Source organism: Notolabrus celidotus, chromosome 2 (genome assembly GCF_009762535.1).
Source record: "Notolabrus celidotus isolate fNotCel1 chromosome 2, fNotCel1.pri, whole genome shotgun sequence".
Classification (NCBI taxonomy): domain Eukaryota; kingdom Metazoa; phylum Chordata; class Actinopteri; order Labriformes; family Labridae; genus Notolabrus; species Notolabrus celidotus.
In genome coordinates, this window is record NC_048273.1 from 3,687,135 (window position 1) to 3,709,218 (window position 22,084).

Genomic DNA, 22,084 nt, shown 5'->3' on the forward strand with positions numbered 1-22,084 from the left:
CTGTAGATCTTTACCTGAAATCTGTTCTATGTGAGTTCATAAACTCAATCCATCCTTTCCAACATTTATTAAAAACATCACTTTTGAGCCTCAGAGTAAATGTTAGTTTTTCCATTACAAAAATGTCGTGCATCACATTAAACCAATCTACTAAATCAGGTGAATCCTGACATAAACACTTTTTTGTTATGGCTTTTTTGCGGGCCACCAGTGTTACTCTAAACATTTAAACTCTGGAGAAGTTGAGGTGGCATCTTGCCCAGAAACAAGACTTGAAAACATAAATCAATAAAAACAAAACAATAATAATAAATTATAATAATTTAAAATAAATAAATAGAGAATAAAAGAATAGTAAAAATACAATAAAAAAAATAGTTTAATATTTAGAAAATAAATAAGTACAAAAGGTTAAAAAAAATTCAATGTTGTGATATATTTGTCAGTATTTGATGCCTTTTACACCAATATTATTTAATCTACCGTACTGAGGGTCAGTCCAACAACTCGCATGTTCTTAAATGTTAAGTTGAGGAAATAAAATGAAGGTTTAAACTTAACGCAAAGTCAAAACATTTTTGAATAATCAGTCATTTTTGTACTGTTGAGATGGGTTTCTCTTTTTTGTATTAACCCTTTGATTTAATCTGAAAGACAACAGCGCCCCCTGCTGGTCAATGACATGTATCACAGTGTAATAGATTTATCACTGTTATCTCAGCTGCTTATTTCCACATTAAGAACCTGATCTGTCTGCAGGATGACATGTAGACATCTATAAATATATATATATACATGTGCTGATTTATATTTTCATATTAACAGACAGATTTAAACATTTAGACCTTCAGTTTGCATTAATGCAAACACAAAGTAGATAAAAACCATAGACTGTATAAAGATAAAAACATGTCTTCTGAAGCAGAATGGACTTTTATTTTGGAGTATTCTGAAATTACTAAGTAGAAAAACACTGAGACCTCAGGGGAGGTCTGCAGGTCTGCAGGTCTTCAGGTCTTTCTTGGCCCTGAACAAATCCTAAAGTCAACTTGTCACTTTGGCGCCTTTTGACCAAATGTGCAAACAAGCCCCGCTTCTCTACTGGCCCCGCCCACATACTCAGTGTCACGATCCTCATTGGACGACTCACCTGTCAATCATTCATTCCTTCAAGCTGTTGACTTCATCGATATTAAGAAGCTGCATCAGTCACCAGAAACTGTCCGGAAGTAGCAAGAGAGACATTATTCTGCCTTCAAAATAAAAGCAAGAATTTAAGCTAGGTGGAATTGAGTGTTGAGAATTTTCAATAGCAGAACAGATATGACATAAAATACAATATAATACAATAACTTAATTGAACAGTCGTTTTTCTGTGTCTGGATGCAAAAGTACAATGGTGATTTTTTCTTTTCTTTTCACTTATTTTTTCATTTTAAGTCATTTTTAAACTAAATTTCTCTTCACGTTTTTATTTTCATTTCACATGTCTGAACCCTTTTTTGATTATATTTGTTTTGTCTTGTTAATATATTTAAAACAGTTACAAATTAAATATAAAAAAATAAAATAAATACATTGCTGATATAGTTTAATTTACATCTACATAAAAAATGGTAATGATATAGTCAAATTAATACATACCAGCATATATTAAGTGAAAATGTAGACCTATAGAACCACTGCTAAAGCAATAGAGCACTGAATTAAAAAAATGTTTAATACAATGTAGTGTGTAAGTTTTAAGCGCAGTATGTTTTACTTGTGCTTATAGTAAGTGCTGCTTTGTATGTTTCTTAAATGTCCTGTTTTGACTATTATATTGTACATGCAAAAACATGTGTGCAGATATTGTTCAGCATTTTGGTTTATTTATTTTATACAGGGACAATAAGGTTCATAATTCATAAGTCAGAGATATAATAAGTGTTCATGTAAAATGTAGAGGCGTATTTAGGTGCAGTTTTACTGAAAATTGTAAACAAATACAATAAGTGGCAGAATTTAAAAAACAAAAAAACCTACATAAAATAAATGCAATATTATTATTGTTAATAATAAAAAAAAACTAGTAATATGTAAATCCTCTAACAGTAACAGATTTATAAAATCTGTTAGACACACAAAAAGATAGTTTAAATGTGTTGTTTTATTTTGAAACCCCAACCGGAAGTCACCTGTTTCAAATGTTGTAGTTTAACACCTCTCAGCGGGGTGGGATTTTTTTCCTCCTCCCAAACTTTTCCTACCTTCTCCAAAAGTCATGAGAAGCCTCAGTGTGGCCGGACGGAGAGGAGCAACAAGGTACGGAACACTTTAATGATTTCCTAACACTCTGATCGATCATCAATTAACTGATAACTGGTCGACTGATCGACTCTGTGAACTAACTTTAAAAAGGGTTAAAGCTGTGTGTGTTTGAGAGAAGGTGTCTCAGAGTTTAATGGAGTGTTATCGATCACTTTCTGTTAATGCATGTGTGCAAAAAGACTTTTTATTTCTACTTCCTGTTGGCTGATTGTTTCTGTTTCTGTTGCAGAAAATTAAAACTCTGCAAAACTTTTACATTTTTTATTAGAATGAAAAAAGTGATTTAAAGGGACTGAAACTTTAATAAACTGTGCACTAATGTTTTAATGATATATATATTTATGTTTAAACATTATTGCACTGTCACTTAAATAAATGTCAGAACAAAATGTTTAGTCATTATTTTTTTTGACACGGTTGTTGCTGATAACTAATCTTATCAGTCTCACCCTGTCACGGTTCTAATCTGTCAGAACATCCTGCTCTCTATACAGTGTGTGCCTGTTCATACAAACATTTCTTTTTTCCCCCAACAATGTTTTTATTGATTTTCAACAACTTTAGACATACATTTATAAACATTCATACACATATCCTCACATATAAGTGCATAAATACAATACAGAACACACACACAAAAATCCCAGGTTCATTAAGAAAGGACACAGAGATCCAAACATTATTTAAAAGTTTACTCAACTATTCTTAGTTTAAAACTAAACTTAACTCATTTAAAACTTCTGTACAGTCTAAAATCATAGACAGTACTATATGAGCTGGATTAGACTTTTAACTTTACTATATGCTCCTTGTCTTAAACCGAGCTCTTCTTATTTCCCTCTCTCCTGTTTGTTTGGGACAGCTGTAGTCTCCTCTCTGTTAGCTGTAGAGTAGATGTAGAAGAAACGCTGTGGTGTGAAGTTGCTCCACAGGATGGAAATCCCCCCTCGTCCTCCACCATTGTCAGAAGTGTTGCTCCCCTCCCCACCTCTGCTCTCTCTCGTCTGTTATTATCGCCGTGCCTCATCATCATCATCATGGCAGAGTTTTTCAGTGCGTGGTGTTGGATGTTCAGATGTTGAGTCAGGCTGACCTCAGCAGATGTGTCCATGCTGCTGCTGCAGCTGCTCAGATTATATCTGTGGTCAGAGGGGATGTGCAGATATTTGTAGAAGCTGCTGTCTAGTATGATTGGAAATTCACAGGAAAGAATCCACAAACAGAAATGTGTGAGAAAATGATGATTGCATGAGAGACTGATGAGCTGACGGTGTTAAAGGATGTGTCGGTGACTTGTTGGTTGTATGGTGGGAACTGTTCTCTGCCTGACTGAAGGTTAACTGTACTTTATTCTCCATAACCCTCTGATTCTCTGATTGTTTACCACACCATGCTTTCACGTACGTTGTAAAACTAATTACCTTTAACATTCTTGAACGCTGACGATCAATGTAACTCAAACCTCATGACTCAGTTTAATATATATATATAAACAAGGGCTGCCATTGGTTAGTGGTTTGTTTCTACCACATGTTTTAAAGTTGAGGTTTATGTGATGATAATAATACAAAAATACAATCAAATAATAATAATAATAAAAATAGAAATGATAATATAAGATTACAAATATAGTACTACTAATAATATAGAAAAATAACAGTAATAATATTACAACTAATAAATAAAGAAATATAAAAATATGAGAATGATAATAATATAAAAATAGAAATAGAATAATAATATAAAATGACAAATATACTACTATTGATATATAAAAATATAATTAGAATAATAACAATAACAATATTACAACTAATAATAAAAGTAATATAAAAATAAATATATATGATAATATAAAAATAGAATAATCATAATAATATGAAAATAAAAATAGAATGATGATAATCATATAAAAATGAAAATATAATAATTATAATTACAGAGAATTGCTATTATAATTATATTACTTCTAAATAAAATAATATAAAATAAAAATATAGTAATAATAATAATAATAATATACAAATACAATAATAAGATATAGATATTAATATAATGATAATAATATACAATTTCTAATATAATAAAAATAATAAAAGTTTATAAAGCGCTTTAAAAGAATAAGATGATATTGATTTTATGTGATACTGTGATTAGAATGCTGATTATAGTTTCAATCATTACCCCCGTAGTGGATCAGACTTTCCCCTCACAGGTTAAGGAGCTCAGAGTGAAAGCTTCCTCTCATGTTGAATGTGTGTTTATGAAAGGCCTCCAGGAGAGTGAGGTGTATTTATTTGTACGACAGTTTTCTGCTGACTGATGTGAGAATCGTTACAATAACAACGTGCACTGATTAGATACAAGGTTTTAACAGAAGCTGACCGACTGTATGTGGTGACTTCCACTTTAGAGCTTTCCTGTGAAACGAAAGTGAAACAGTTTTTAAAGTTGAGTTTAAATGAAATGTTTTAGTCCTCATTGATAACCACAGGAGCCTCTGTTATCCAGAATGAGCTTCAGGGATGTGCTCAGACGTAATTTAATGAGTGCTAATCTCTTGACATGTTTCTGAGGCGCTCTCAGGGGAAACCTTGTCTTGTTGCAACAGGAGCCTGAGTTTTGACTTACTGCTGTCGCCTTAAAATAGATTCTCTGTAAATTTAGTTAGAAGTGTCGGGGGGGTCAGCTCCATACTCTGATATCTGTCCTTATGTTTCTCCTTTCAGACACACTGTGTTTGTAAATCATGTGTCCTGGTTTCTGTAACAGGACAGAGGAGACAGTTTGTTGAGTTAAATCTGATTTGGGTTCAGTCTGTCCTCACACCGGTGCTGCAGCTTGATATATACATGCCATCGTATTTTTAGCTCTATTACGAGAGGTCTAAACTTTTTATAGAGCTTCAAGGCTGTCACTTACTCGGTGACAGGATGCAGAGAGACATGGGAACGTTCAGTTGTTGGTCTCGAGTGTTAGACTGACAGTCAGAAACAAAATATGCACGTCAGGCAAAAACAAAGCATGCTGACATCATACTTCGTCACAAACCTCTCAGTGGTTAATGTTTCAGGTAGCTTAAACCGTCTTCCTGTTCAACACGTGTTTTTGTATATCAAGGCTAAAATAGATGTAACTGCTGCTGTACGATGTAACAATGGTGGAATGTTTCATTTGGATTTGCACGGACCAAGCGTGAAATATGAAGCCCATGAGGAAGTGCTAAAAAGTGCAGTTCCTCGAGTGTCCACTTGAGGCTGACTGCCGAAAAGCCGATCTTTGCAGCAATAATGAGTGGCATAGCTGTCGGCTTCTAAGCTAGAAAGCTAGTTCCAACAGGGGGTGTACATGAATCAGCCGCCCTAACTGATCTACCATTTGTACTAACTGCACTCTTGTTGGATTCATGAAGATGCAGCAGTAGATTTTAAACGTTCATGTTGAAGGTTAGTGGCAGCCATCTTGGTTGTTTATAAGAATGTCTGAGCAGCTTGTAAATGGTTGTGATTGGCTCGCCTGTGATCAGTTTGGAGGAATATGTGTCTGAGAAAGAATCTGCCAGAGTAAATACAACATGAGCTCAGGGCTGTGTCTGCTTCCCATGCTCTGATTCATTCAGTCTCACTGGAGAGGCTTGAACAGAAGAAATACTGTTGTCTTCCTACAAAGTGATATACCCGGACCGTACTCTATGTTCTATAATTAACAAAGACCAAACATCAAGAGAGGATCAGATCCAGTCCCATCTTACATACAGGACTGAGTCTGATCTCATCTTAATCCACCATGAGCAGAGCACTTTGCAGCATTTAGCAAGTTACAGTGGCAAGGACAAACTTCCTTTAAAGGGGACATATCACGCTTTTTTCATCAATATATATTGGTCTAAGAGGTCCCCAAAACATGTCTTTAAAGTTTATGCTCAAAAAAACACTTTGAAATCAGATTTTGGCATGCCTGAAAAGTCCTTTTCTTCATTCCTCATCAGAACACTCTGTTTTCTCTCTGACCACGCCCCCTCCGGAAGTGGATGTGCCTCGGCTCTCCAGCACGTTGATCTAATGTTTACATGTTGGCTGAATATACACGACTGCTCAGAGATCACGTTACTTCAACCCTCTGAATCTGATCCTGACGGAGGGGTGCCTGTAGCAGGACCTTTCTGAACGATTGGTCATAGATTTAGTGTTTCTTGTTGTTTTATTTATCAGTATGTCGACGTGTGTCTTGGTACACAGCTACGAACATGTAGCTATGTGGCTATGCTAACTAGCGCTAGCACTTATCCATGATAAATACAAATCATCCACTAGATCTTCAAATCTGCAGACGTGGGGAGTAAAACCGACCTCTGCCAGAAAGGCAGCAGGACCTATTCTGAAGGATTGGTCACAGATTTAGTGTTTCTTGTTGTTTTATCTGTCAGTATGTCGACGTGTGTCTTGGTACACAGCTACAGCTACAGCTACAGCTACAGCTATGAACATGTAGCTATGTGGCTATGCCAATTAGCGCTAGCACTTATCCATGACAAATAAAAATCATCCACCAGATCTTCAAATCTGCAGACGTGGGGAGTAAAACCGACCTCTGCCAGAAAGGCAGCGGGACCTTCCAGATTCTGTTTCTTGTTGTTTTATTTATCAGTATGTTGACGTGTGTCTTGGTACACAGCTACAGCTACGACATGTAGCTATGTAGCTATGCTAACTAGCGCTAGCACTTATCTATGATAAATAAAAATCCTCCACTAGATCTTCAAATCTGCAGACGTGGGGAGTAAAACCGACCTTTGTGTTTATTAAGACAGCCTACAACTAGCATGCCTCCCTCCTAAGCTCCTTGTTAGCACACATTTGTGCAGGTAATGAAAAACAGAGGAGGGGATTCAGTATTATTTTATACAGTCTATGGGCTGAACAAGCTCCGAGCTCTGACTCTGTTACAGACCGGATATTGTTGTTACGTAACAAAAACACGGAAGTCTGAAACGGCTGGTTTCAGCACACATTTACAGAAAGGTGGAGAAATCAGAACAGGGGCAGAATGGATTCTTTTCATTCTCGGGGGGTTTGTAGACATGCCAGGGAAACATATTTCAGGTAGAGAACCATTAAAAAGTCAATTTTGCATGATATGTCACCTTTAACAGGCAGAAACCTCCAGCAGGACCAGACTCATGTTAGACACACATCTGCTGAGACCGTGTTGGAGAGAGGGATAGAGGGAGATGAAGAGAGAGAGAGAGATGATAGTGGGGAGATTGATAGTAGTAGTTGTAGCAGCTGGAGTCTGGCACGTCCACAGCAGCAGAGATCCAGAGGAACCTACGAGACAAGGGAGCTCAGGGACTCCAGAAAGGTCTATGGTTAGTAACTTTAATGGGACAGGAAGAGTTAAAGTGAGAGACAGGCAGACAGAGGAGAGAGAGGGAAAGACAGGATCCCAGTGTGGCAGTCTAAGCCTATAGCAGCATAACTAAGAGCTGGTCCAAGCCTGATCCAGCTCTAACTATAAGCTTTATCTAGAAGGAAAGTTTGAAGCCTACTCTTAAAAGTAGAGAGGGTGTCTACCTCCTAGACCCTGACTTTGATTCCAATGGAGAGGTGCCTGATAGCTGAAGGCTCAACCTCCCATACTAAGATCAGTTTTTAATGGCAATGACAGCGTATCTTTCGCAGTTTATGTCTTTTTGAAAAATACTTAGGCGGGGGAATTTTATTTTAATTTACCAGCTCTTGGCTGATTGACCTAAAAGGACATTTTTTTTGTAGTTCTTGCAAGGACAAACTTCCTTTAACAGGCAGAAACCTTGAGTAGAACCAGACTCATGTTAGACACACATCTGCTGGGACCGTGTTGGAGAGAGGGATAGAGGGAGAGGGAGAGAGAGAGAGATGAGAGTGGTAAGACGGATAGTAGTAGTTGTAGCAGCAGCAGGTCAGAGCAAACCTACGGGACAAGGGAGCTCAGGGACTCCAGAAGGTCTATGGTTAGTAACTTTAACAAATGAACATCTTAACATAACAAATCTGGCCTTTGTGGCACAAAAATGCACGAGTGAAAGGTTAACACAATAAATTATCATTAGTAATAATCTAGTTATCTTAAATACATAACATTTAAAGAGGCAGTGTTTGAATGAAGGGCTTTTAGATATCAATAAGATCAAATCAATAAGAAGATCATCGGATGTTTGAGCCCTTTCTTTCTTTCTTTAGCAGCTCAGTGGAGAATCTTGAATGTAATTATTTGATATCGACTCACTTCAGTGATCACAACAAGAACCCAGCCGAGCTCTTGGACGTGAAACACGCTTCATCTCTGCTCTCTGAAAGTCACTTTGGTGTGTTTACTTTTTTTTAAGTTCAAGGATTTTTTCTGAGGCAGCAATTAGTTTTAAGTGTGAGGGCTGCGTGGAACCTGATAGCAGGAAGCTTTCATCATAATTAACGGGCATCCAGGCTTTTGAAAATGGAAATTGCCACTTTGAGCTTCGTGCCAGATTCTCTAATTGGAGAGGCTTTTCAGGAGAGGCTCTTCAGAGGTTCAGGGTTTTTTAAGAGAGGCAGGCAGCTGCTTGTGTTCTACATGTAGGTCGTGTTTTTTTGAGGCAGAATAAAACATGAGGTTGTTTACTTTCTTTTTGTTTGTTCTCCATTCATCCTAAAACAATGGCTCCAGAGTCTGCTGGAGCTGAACAGGAAGTAGACCGTACACAGCAGAGTGTAATAAACAGGAATCAGTGGAATAGTTTGAGTAACACAAAGGCAGTAGTGAGGTGAGGATTGTTACATGAGTTCAGGGGAAAGCTTCAAACTCTTCTTGGTGAGGAATCAATACGTTTTATATTACTTGTCACCGGATTAAGTTCAATTTAATAACCTCCCATCCCATGATTCAAAACATCTCAAGATGAAGACGTTCCAGTTCTGCAGAAATCTAATCTAGTTTAATGAATTGGAACTTTGTTGTTTCTGCCATCATGAAGTCCTTCCTCTTGGCATTACAACAAATTGAATCAACTTTAAATTTTCTTTTTGACAAATTATATTACTCTGACTACGACAGACTTCTCAGTGAAACCCGGATCTCAGGAGAACTAAAAAATAATGAGATGTTTCAGCTGCCATCGTGAGAAGAAGGGTTTGATCGCTGCAGAGAATAAATCAATCAATCAATCAGTCTTTATTTGTATAGCGCCAAATCACAACAAACGTTATCTCAAGACGCTTTTACAAACAGAGCAGGTCTAGACCACTCTATGTCAAATTATGAACAGAGACCCAACTTCAAGACAGGGTAAGACTCAGTCTGACCCCACCTTAATCCATCATGAGCATTGCACATCGCAGTATTTAGCTAGTTACAGTGGAGAGGAAAAACTTCCTTTAACAGGCAGAAACCTCCAGCAGGACCAGACTCATGTTAGACAGCCATCATGCCTCGACCGAGTTGGGTCTGGAAAGACAGATAGAGGGGAGTAAGAGAGAGAGGTGATAGTGATGAGACGAGTAGTAGTAGCTGTTGCCGCTGGAGTCCAGTACGTCCGTATCAGCTGGAGTCCAGATCGTCCGCAGCAGGAGGACGTCTACGGCAGCTCAGAGGAACCTACGAGACAATGGAGCTCAGGGACTCCAGAAAGGTCTATGGTTAGTAACTTTAATGGGACAGGAAGAGTTAAAGTAAGTGATGAAGGGGTTGGGGGGAAGGGGGTGAACTAGGATCCCAGTGTGTCAGTGTGCCAGTTCCCCCGGCAGTCTAGGCCTATAGCAGCGAAGCAACTTTTTATCGATTAAACTGAGCATCATGAGGTCATATTCATTGTATCCTAAGATGATAATAAGGTCGAGTTGTGACGAGAGGATTAAATACTTTGCAGACCACCTTAATGAGTCAGTCAGCTGTCGTCTGAAGCTCGAGACTTGTTTCAAACTGACGCTCTTTTAGTGATGGGTTGGAAGTATTCGGTAGCTGCACGTCGTTCTGTCTTCAAATACTTCAATTTCACTCTGTCACTTCACCCAGAGCATTGTGTGTTCCTCCTAAAAAAATCTTCATAAATAGGTCAAACATGTTTTAAGATACTTCATGAAACATGGGAACTATTTTCAGCCGACTTGGTCAAGGCAAAGATGGAGACCTTCCTGGAGTCCCTGAGCTCCCTTGTCTCGTAGGTTCCTCTGGATCTCTGCTGCTGTGGACGTGCCAGACTCCAGCTGCTACAACTACTACTATCTGTCTCCCCACTATCATCTCTCTCTCTCTTCATCTCCCTCTATCCCTCTCTCCAACACGGTCTCAGCAGATGTGTGTCTAACATGAGTCTGGTCCTGCTGGAGGTTTCTGCCTGTTAAAGGAAGCTTGTCCTTGCCACTGTAACTTGCTAAATGCTGCAAAGTGCCCCACTCATACTCTATACAGTACGGTCTAGACCTGCTCTGTTTGTGAAAGCATCTTGAGATAAGGTTTGTTGTGATTTAGCACTATATATATATATAAATATTGATTGATTGAGTGGTGGAGTTGGTCATCTCTCAATCAGAGGGTTGGGGGTTCAATCCCAGGTCTTGCTCTGCACTTGCCAAAATGTCCTTGGACAAGACACTAAAGCCTGGTTTATACTTCTGTGTTGACCCTACGCAGCAGTGGGCGACACAGACGTGAGCTCTACATACTTGTGCGTTGATGTGTCCGTGTTGTTCTGCAGTACCACGCCGAAACACTAGAGGGCAGTGTGGTCTCTCTGATAGCTGGGTCGCCTGTTTCTGTCCCGCTACGTGTCCTGTTGTGATTCAGAGCGTGTTATGTTAATTCAGAGCTGATACATGTTGCTGTTTATCATACAGACATGATTACATGGAAGAACAGAGACGAGACATCAGAGGAGATTAAATTTGCGGCGATGAACGGCGATTTCTGAAGTGCTGTAAATGCAGGAAATACAATGCTGTCCAGCGGCCCAAACACAGGGCTTGTGGTCCACATCATTTCGAGGCGTAGTTACATTTTGGGGGAGGTGCATGTCAGGCTGTGTACGTAGGCTACTGGATCGAAACTTCCGTCTTCATTTCAACATAGAAGTATAAACCAGGTTTTCGAGGCCTGATTTATAGTTATGGAGAAAACTGTCACCCACTTGTTTATTTGAAAGTGTCTTTTTATTGCTATGTATGAATTATTAGTAAATATTATTGTATCACTTACTATTATGTAAATATGATGAATTACCAGTCCAGTCCATCAGACTCTGGTCCCTCTGCTGTCTCTACAGTCTGAGAAACGTTCGTACGCAGACTTCAGGAGGGAAACACTGAACTAACCTCAGACTGCTGCAGTCTGCTGTAATGAGATGAATTTGTTTACACTGGCCATATCGAAGAGTTAGTTATAAATAACCTTAAAAAGCTTCTGGCATTAAAGTAGCTGACTGGTTTTAAGACAAACTGGACCCTTGTGGTTCGGGCACCAGAAAGGTCAGACCTCACAGTGTCTGAACGGACCGCTTCTCCTGGGAAAGCCAAACCTCGGCTTTTTTTGGAAACACTCTCTGCATGTTGCTGTGATGCCACAAACCGTATGAACCCAATTTCATATTTTTGTGGCCGAAACAAAGAGAGCAGGACCGAGGACTACGAGTCTGTGGTGGAACTTGAACTATCTCAGATTTTGATCCTGCCGTTTATACGAATGTCTCTGAGGGCAGAGTCAGAGCGAGGCCTTGAACTCCTGGGTCAGACTGGTTTCCCAAACCCGTCACAGCACAGAGATCACCTCAGTTCACCGGCTCACATGGAACAAATGTTGTGTTAGCACTCAGGTGTTGGTGGAAATGCAGTCTCATAATATGAGGTCATGTGAAGAGGACTGAACAAGGCTCAAACACCTCCATGCTCAGTTCTCTCTGCAGATGGAAACATTTTTCTATGTTCTACTTTGATTCTTTTCACATTTCTAGTTGTCTTATTTGTTTTATCCAACAGGTTATCTCTTCTTTATTGCTTCATATCATCTGTAGATCTCAGAAACACAAGACTCTTACATTACTCTGCTTTATGGGGCGTTCACACCAGTAGACACAAGTTCTTGTTGGGCGTGAATTAAGGAAATTACACGTGTGAATACATTTGTGAGTTCAAAAATCTGAACTCGATAGCCAATCAGCGTGCAGATCCTCCGGTGTCATATGATGTGACGTACGGACCGGTTGAGGTTCACTCATTGATTGTATCTCTGTGCAGCTTCCCTGAACTCTGTGACTCTACCTGTTTTTATTGGATCAGGAATAAACAGGAGCTCACTGTGAGGACAGAGAGTGAGGACGGTTATCTGCTAAATTGTGAAAACATTTGTCTGTCACTTGATTCCAGCTATCTGTTGTACTAGGAAGTTAGCTCCGCCCCCTTTAGCACAACCGGCTTTACCGTGAGAACCTCTGGCAGCGAGAATTGAAGCCAATGTTGAAGTGTTATAAACTGCAGTTCCTCAAGTGTCCACTTGAGGCTGGCTCCGGAAGTACCAGAAACCACATACACACAAATTCAAAAAAGAGGATCTTTACAGCAGAAATAAACATGTTTACAGCCTGGTTCAAAAAAATATTTTAGTCTGAATATCTCATGTCTCTATCGGCACACAATGTACAGGGGGTGAATTTTTTCATAACCGGCTTGATTGACAGGCGGGAACACTGTAGCTGTTAGCGAGGAGGCTCAAAGCCCGCCTCTTTACCTCACACTAACTCCACAGAATTAGGTTGTGTTCAGCATTTCCAATATGGCACCTGCCGCCAATCAGCTTCAAAACAGGGCTTTAGAAACAGATGGGTGACATCAGGGAGACTAAGTCCATTTATTATAAAGTCTATGATGAGAACAGACTGGAATGGTGTTTGAAGGGACCCAGCCAGCTATTGCAAAAGTTTGCGTCTTGGACACTCGCTTACACTAGGGATGGGCATTTCAAGCCTAAATACTATTCGATGGTCATTGGCATCTATTCGACGATTATTCAAATAGTCGACCCATGAAGTAAGTAGTAAGTAGTAAGAGTAAACACAAATATTCCTGTGATCGTATTCAAATTAAACGTTTGTTCATGTTTGGTGTGAACACAACATTAATCAATTAAAGAGTCTTTAGAAAGACAATGCAAGTATTGACATTTCAGAATAAGCTGATATGACATTAACACATTGTAAATAATAGACAAAGCAACAGAAGAAGAATGAAAAGAAGTCCTTTTTGTAATTTCTACCAGACGACCTGTCAGGTTGTCTTGTAGTCTCAGATTCAGGACATCACTGTTCAACTGAGTTTCATAAACTGCCTCTCTGTCTCTCTGTGCGACTCAAAAAGCCCTCAACCTCTGACAAGCTAACTGAATCAGAGCGTGATGGAAAACTGAATTAGAGCCCACAAACATGTATTTTCCACAGAGGCAGATATGAGGACGAAGCTTTGGGAGACATTTCAAAGCGTTTCAAAGACCCACGCACACGCAGCACCTTGTCATTACCCCGACCCCCTCCATCAGAGAGGTGCTGAACCCGTGTAATACCCACCACTGAAGGAAATGACACGATAGTGAACACATATTTCTGTTGTTTCTGGGCAGAATGCACCGGAGCAGACATCTGCTCGTGTACTGTAGTTATGAGAATCCAACATCTGGAGACTGCAGTTGCTACTGTGTGAAGAGACAAATGGGTCACAGTCTCAGAAATCTGTGCAGCAGATATGTAGGTCAACTGAGAGAGATGTTTAAAGATGCAGTAAGCTGGTTTAGGGGAGTTTTTTGTTTGGCTACAAAACACAAATAAGCTGAAGTGATTAAGGAAAATAAAAGAAACACGCAGTCGTACGGTGGAAGTGGAAAATATTCTGCAGAGGAACAGGACGGTGATGTTAGAGGGTTTTAAAAAGCAGCTTTGACAAAGGTTCAGTTTGTAATGTTGGGGAAACAGGCCTGGAGAGCTTGTGGGAAAACAAGGTGTGTTTGGTCCGACATGCACGCTGACGTCAGAGCTGGAAACCGGCTAATTGGGGGAAAACTCGATTTGAGAGCCCTGCTTTGTTTCAGGGAGGGGTGGACTGTCATCGGGCCTGAGACTGCCTCAGACTCAGCTGACTGGATGCTGCTGGATTACAATCTGAGTGTGCCTGCAAACAAACGCTCCCATCAGTGTTTACCAAGAGTTGCTAAATCAGGAGATCCTACATGTCCAGTCAGGTCTCTGGTCCAAATCTGAATCCCAAACATGATACAGTTTGCCAAAAACATAAAACTTCCCTCATGGAAGGACTCAGTATTTCTACAATTCAAGTGATTTCGGAAGCACATCTCCAAAATTTGGACAGCTTGGGAAACAGAGGAGATGAAAGTTCTCTGTTTGTAAGTTGAGCGGTGGTTTCAGGCCACATCTTTGTTTGTTTATCTATTGTTTCCCTCACAGCTGTTTCAGCAGCTTGAGCAACGATCCCAGGAATAACAACTCCACAGTCAGCATGGCGGATTTGAGTCGATCAAAAATAGTGCTCTAAAAAAGCTTTTGGCAGAAATGATGTATCACTACTGACTGGTTAGAGCGAAATAACTTCCTCCCTTACAGGAAATTGGTTAACAAGCACACAATGTCAGACTGCAGGAATATAATTAAAATGTTTTCAGTCTTGTTTTATTATCAGGTCAAAAAGACAACAAATTAAAGTGATAACGTTAAGTGATCTGTCATGAAACAGATTAGAGTCAAGAGATCTGACAGATTTCAGGAGAATCAACCTTTATTCATATATCACCAAATCACAACAAACGTTATCTGAAGACTGAAACAGAGCAGGTCTAGACCGTACTACTCTATGTTCTATTATTAACAAAGACCCAACATCAAGACCCAGTCCCACCTTACAGACAGGACTCAGTCTGATCTCATCTTAATCCACCATGAGCAGAGCACTTTGCAGCATTTAGCAAGTTACAGTGGCAAGGACAAACTTCCTTTAACAGGCAGAAACCTCCAGCAGGACCAGACTCATGTTAGACACACATCTGCTGAGACCGTGTTGGAGAGAGGGATAGAGGGAGATGAAGAGAGAGAGAGATGATAGTGGGGAGACGGATAGTAGTAGTTGTAGCAGCTGGAGTCTGGCACGTCCACAGCAGCAGAGATCCAGAGGAACCTACGAGACAAGGGAGCTCAGGGACTCCAGAAAGGTCTATGAAAAGAGAGAAGAGAGGGAGACCAGAAGAAAGAAAAAGAGGAGAATAAATGGTGAAAGAATGACAGAAGGAAAGGACGGGATAAGGAAAGGAGACAAAATGAAGAAACATGGAAAGAACAAACAGAGAAAGAAAGAAAGAAAGAATGAATGAAAGCAATAGGGAATAAAAGAGAGAAAGAAAGAAGGAAGGAATAAAAAAGAAAGAAGTACAGAAAGCAAGAAAGATGGAAAGAAAGAAAGAAAGAAAGGATGAATAACAAACCCAAAAAAGGAATCTACAGCAGAGATCCAGAGGAACCTACGAGACAAGGGAGCTCAGGGACTCCAGAAAGGTCTATGGTTAGTAACTTTAATGGGACAGGAAGAGTTAAAGTGAGAGACAGGCAGAGAGAGGAGAGAGAGGGAAAGACAGCTTAAAAAAGTCTAAGCTTATAGCAGCATAACATAACTAAGACCTGGTCCAAGCCTGATCCAGCTTGTACTCAGAAAGTTTGAAGCCTACTCTTAAAAGTAGAGAGGGTGTCTGCCTCCCGGACTCTGACTGGTAGATGATTCCAAATGAGAGGGGCCTGATAGCTGAAGACTCGACCTCCCATACTATTCTTAGAGACACTGGTACGGTTTGGAGGCCTGCATGTTGGGAGCGTAGTGTTCTCGAGGGGCTCTACAGACTTTATTAAATTCACTTTGTGACATTTTGAACCTGGAAACGGTCAGAAGAAGAGAGCACAGAGGGGGTCGTGTGGAGAAAACAACGAGGCCTCACAAAACTTTTTGAAAACAGCGTGGCCACTTCGGAGGCATAAAGCCTCATTGTGGACTCTGAATGTGCCGGATTGTGTTTGCTGAGAATCTGGAAGGAAAAGGGAGGGGAGGCAGGACGCTTGTGAAGTTTGAAGTCGACCTGATCGTGATTAAAGACGGGAGTTTTTCGGGACACAAGATGTCGGTGATGCGTCTTTAGTGTCTGATTTTATGAAGATGTGTGAGACAGGAAGTGATGCGTGGTTACAGAACCCTGCACACAGAGGTGACAGGGTGTTGCTGTGTGAGAGCTTCAGCACACACAAACACTTAAACACTAAGAACTGATAACATGTTATCTAAGCTCAGTGTGATGCATCATGTGATGTTGGCCTCGGTGCTGTTTTTGGCTGCAGGATGCTGCAGAGTGTGTGTTTTGTGCGTGTCAGTGTCACATTGGCTCTGTTTGTTCAGCTCTCCGTCCCTGCTTGTCTTCTCGGCTGTGCTTTCCTGCTCCCTTCAGGAAGCAGCTTTCAGGACAGCCTGTTGGGTTTCCTGGCAGGACCCCTCTCCTCCCCTCCAGTTCCTACTGGGAGACAATAGGAGGTCTCCAACAGGGGCATGAAGAGGTTGTGAGTGTGTATGTGTGTGTGTAGGGAGGAGGGAGATTTATTGGGGGAGTAGTGGGCTTCCCTTCAGGAAACTGCAGATTTATCCCAGCAGCAGAGAGGCCCTCCTGTGTGAGAGCTTGTATTTCTATTTGGCCTAAATGTCCTCACAAGGATTAAGACATGAAAGAAATGTTCTACATTCTCTTACTTGACTACAAGCTCAGGATTTGCCGTTGGGTTTAACGTTATTGGGATGAGAGTTAAAGAGTTTAAAAGTTGATTTTTGTGTTGCGCTCCGTGTTTGTTTGTCAGAAAGCAGAAATCGGATTTAGGCTGGAGGTTTGTTCTCATCAGAAGCTCCACGAAGGAGCATTTCAGGAACAAATGAAACCATTACTCAGGGTTCGAACACTGTTTTTCATGGTTAAATTCAAGAACTATTCAAGGACGTTTAAGGTCAAATTTCAAACTTTCCAAGTACTGTAAGCAGTTGTAAATTGCATAATGTGATAGAATCGGGTCTTGATGAGGAACTCTGTGTCGTGCCTTCGTATCCAGCGGGAGAGCCTCCCACTCCGAGGCCGCCGACTCAGGCACGACACGGTATGTTGAGACGAGACTTGTCGCCGACCGACCGCGGTCGTGCGATCACTCAACTCAACTTTATTTAAACAGCATCTTCCATACATAAAAACACGCAGCCCAAAGTACTTCACAGAATAACAGAGAGACAGAAAAGAACAGAAATGGTAAAATTATAAAAAATAAAATACTTAAAAATGAAATCAGTACAGTCAAATTTATAAAATAAGTAATAGTGGAAAGAAACGTTAAATAATAAGGTAGCGTTAACAAGATCAGATGAATACAAGAAATAAATAAATACGATAAATAAATGTTAAAGCAATGATTATAATAATGCAGTCCAGGTCTAAAAATAAATTACTGCAGATGAAATGCTTGAATTAAAAGGTAAGTCTTAAGTTTACATTTAAAAACATGTTGCATAAACCGGCGATTAGCATCAACAAATGATAGGCTAATTAACGTGTAGGGCTAACATGGTAGCTAGTAGACGTCCTCCTGCTGTGGACGATCTGGACTCCAGCTGATACGGACGTGCTGGACTCCAGCGGCAACAGCTTCTACGACTCGTCTCATCACTATCACCTCTCTCTCTTACTCCCCTCTATCTGTCTTTCCAGACCCAACTCAGTCGAGGCATGATGGCTGTGGGGTCAGACTGAGTCTTACCCAAGCGGCAAACTCCGGTCTCAAACGATGAAGCCAATGCAGAAGTGCTATAAACTGCAATACATCGAGAATCCGCTTGAGGCTGGCTGCAGAAACACCGGAAACCACATAGATATGAATGGGAAAAAGACGATCTTTGCAGCATTAATAAACATGTTTACAGCCTGGTTCAAAAAACGGCTTGGCTCTATGAAGCTAATCTCTCTAATGGCACACACTGTACGGGGGTGAATTTTTTTCTAACGTGACGGTTCAGAAGATATTAAGATTATGAGTTTTGCCCAAATAAGGACATGACTGACGTGACTCCCGGTCGGGAACACACAGCCATTGGCTAAGAGGCTCACACTACGTCACACTCTGCCTGGTTGAGTTCCGCATTTCCAATATGGCTGCCGCCGTCGATTTGCTTCAAAACAGCTCTCAGGAACAGATGGGTGACGTCACGGATACTACGTCCATATTTTTTACAGTCTATGGTCTTACCCTGTCTTGGTGTTGGGTCTCTGTTCATAATTTGACATAGTGTGGTCTAGACGTCCTCTGTTTGTAAAAGCGTCTTGAGATAACGTTTGTTGTGATTTGGCGCTATACAAATAAAGATTGATTGATGATTGATGATAGTACACCTGTAACCTTACCTGTCATATGACTGCAGAGTGCCGGCTCTCCTGTAGCCAAAAGTCTGATCTCTTTTGTGCAGACTTGCTCCACGTCTTATAGTTTATATTTATCGTTATCTAGCCAACGTTCGTTGAACCGTCAGCCTCCCGGCATGTTGGTCTACGTACTGTCCTCTAGGGGGCGACGTCACGTCACACATGACAACAGACCAGCATGTCACACGCGAGCCCATCAGGGAGAGCGGTTATTTTATTTTTTACATTTGACTGTTTTATTTCTCTCCATTTAGTCGATCTGTTGAGTCAGATTGTTGTTAATTGTGAAATATATATGATTACAATTCAAGCATTTTCCAAACCTTGAAAACACGACATTCAAAGGATTTCAAGCACCCGTACAAACCCTGATTCCTGCTTCTGAAAAACTTAGAGAAACGTCTCAACTCAGGATGTGACCCAAATCTTCAATTTCCTCATTACATTTATTAATAAGATAAAACGGTCATTGTTATCATCCCCAAACTCTTTATGATGGCTAAGGATCATTGTTTACATTTTTCAACTGTTTAAAATGTTCATTTAATTTTGATTTCAAACAGTTGAAAGGTGGAAATCCTGAAAAAACTGCATTTTTTTTGGCTTAATTTATTATTTAAATGATTGAATCTGTTATCCAAACTGTGTCGTATAAACTTTCCTTTGATTGATTAATTACCTTTGCTAAGGATTTTAAGATTTTGGAGATATTTATGGGTTTTTGGAAAATCTTGAAGTTATATTCTTGGGGCACTTTCACCTTTAATGGATAGGACAGCCGAGGAGAGACAGGAAACTAGGGGAGTAGAGAGAAAGGGAAGACATGCAGCAAATGGTGGAGGCCGGGAGTCGAACCTGTGACAACTGCCTAGACCAAAAGAAGCCCATCACATTCAGGGAGTGGATCTGAACCTTGTGAATAAGCAGTAATGGTGGATCATGGTGCCTTGGCGGAGGTCTACATTCTCAGATGCTCGTTTAGTTTTTGAGAAACTTCTGGATTTCATTTAAAAGTTAACGTTGGTTAATTTCAGGGAATTATTTTGATTGCTGAAAATGAAAACCAGAGGACGTCCTCCCAACCTAACACATCCTGGTGTGCCTGCTGGCGGGTCTGGTATTCAGACTGGGGGTGCATGTCTGTGTTTGCATCTTGGTTTCTATGCATGTGCAGATTTCTGAATGGGCTTTTTCTCATGTAAAGCAGATGGAGGGTAAAAGTTTCTGTCAGTGAGAGGATGTTGGCTTTCACTCCCTCCCCTCCTCAACTGTCAGATTCTGTCTCTCCGTTTTCTCTTCCTTGGAAAAGGGTGGCGGCGAGGATGAGGTCACTGTTCCAAAACATGGCCCCGAGCCGTAAACCAGCACAACGTTTCCTCTTCCATGAAGTATCTGAGAGCAGGAAACCCCGAATGTTCTCGTTTTCACTAACAACCCAGTGATTCTCCACTCGTCACATGTTCCAACTGAGCCGCAGAGAAAACTGAATACATAAGAGCAAAGAGTATCTGTAGAAGAAACCAAAACACAACTACTTGGTCTGTACTCTATGTTCATGACATATACATACATGACCGGATCAGATCCAGTCCCATCTTCCAGACAGGACTCAGTCTGATCTCATCTTAATCCACCATGAGCAGAGCACTTTGCAGCATTTAGCAAGTTACAGAGGCAAGGACAAACTTCCTTTAACAGGCAGAAACCTCCAGCAGGACCAGACTCATGTTAGACACACATCTGCTGAGACCTACCGTGTTGGAGAGAGGGATAGAGGGAGATGAAGAGAGAGAGAGATGATAGTGGGGAGATGGATAGTAGTAGTTGTAGCAGCTGGAGTCTGGCACGTCCACAGCAGCAGAGATCCAGAGGAACCTACGAGACAAGGGAGCTCAGGGACTCCAGAAAGGTGTAAGAAAAGAGAAAAGAGAGGGAGACCAGAAGAAGAGAAAGAGATGAAGGAATGACAGAAGGAAAGGATGGGATAAGGAAAGGAGACAAAAAGGATGAAGAAACATGGAAAGAAGAAAGAAGAGAAAGAAAGTATGAATAAAAAACCCAAAAAAGGAATCTACAGCTGAGATCCAGAGGAACCTATGGGACAAGCGAGCTCAGGGACTCCAGAAAGGTCTATGGTTAGTAACTTTAATGGGACAGGAAGAGTTCAAGTGAGACAGGCATAGAGAGGAGAGAGAGGGAAAGACAGGATCCCAGTGTGTCAGTCTAAGCCTATAGCAGCATAACTAAGACCTGGTCCAAGCCTGATCCAGCTCTAACTATAAGCTTTATCAAAAAGGAAAGTTTGAAGCCTACTCTTAAAAGTAGAGAGGGTGTCTGCCTCCCAGACCCTGACTGGTAGTTGATTCCAAAGGAGAGGGGCCTGATAGCTGAAGGCTCTACCTCCCATACTAAGACAGTTTATGTCTGGTTGAGAAATATTTTGGCAGGTTAATTTTAATTTAATGTACGAGCTCTTTCCGTTGTTCTTTCCAGGAAACTTCTTGCACAAAATAAAATTACACCATCATTCTTCCAGAGACAATGGAAACTGTTCTTTCTTCGTTTACTTTAGTGTAATATGTTTTGATCTTGTAAACACACCGGAGGAGCAGTCAGTCTTCTGTTTCACAAAGCTCTGGGTTTATTTTATACTTCATGTTTTTCTGCTGGCAGAGGATTAGTGTGTGACTGCTCTCACTGCAGTGTTGGTAATATGATAAAATATGAGTGTAGTGTTGGGTGTGACCAGCTGCTTCATGATTGCAGCGTTGCATCCAAACTGATTCAAGAATGTCACGTAATTTGTAGCCATAGAAATTCAGACGTCTTAGTTTAATGTTTAGTGAGACTGAAGAACAATGATGTTTGTGTTTGCACAATAGAACCTCTCAGAGCCGTCACTAAATTAAGGAGGTATGCAGGCATTGTGTTCGCTCAGTTGCAGCGGTGAGCGACTAAACGTTGTGTTTTTCTGTCTGCTGAATCATGAGACTGTGGAGGTGTGTGTTTATACCTAAAGAGAATATATGAATCAACGTGTTTGTGTTCACGCACGTTTTACAGCCCGCTCTGTTTCTGTGGCTGTGCGCTCATGTTTCTGCTTTTATGAGCATTTTTGTGATTTTGTTTGTGGTTTCTGTGAGTGTCATTATGAGCATTGGCACTTGGCGGTGGTGGTGGTGGCGGTGTGTATGTGTGTGTGTGTGTGTGTGTGTGTGTGTGTTTTCGAGGAGACTCGACAGCGTGGCTCTCAGCTGGTCAGGGCTCGGGGTGTAGAGGGAAGGAA

General features: G+C 40.7%; 1 protein-coding gene across 1 annotated transcript in view; it reads left to right on the forward strand.

The window, feature by feature from the left end:
• The first annotated feature begins 2,197 nt into the window (after positions 1-2,197).
• kank3 (KN motif and ankyrin repeat domains 3) overlaps positions 2,198-22,084 on the forward strand; it is a 40,475-nt gene continuing 20,588 nt past the window's right edge. Inside the window, exon 1 of the mRNA XM_034709273.1 lies at positions 2,198-2,304. The gene's annotated coding sequence lies outside the window, so the exon portion shown is untranslated. The remainder of the gene's footprint in view (positions 2,305-22,084) is intronic.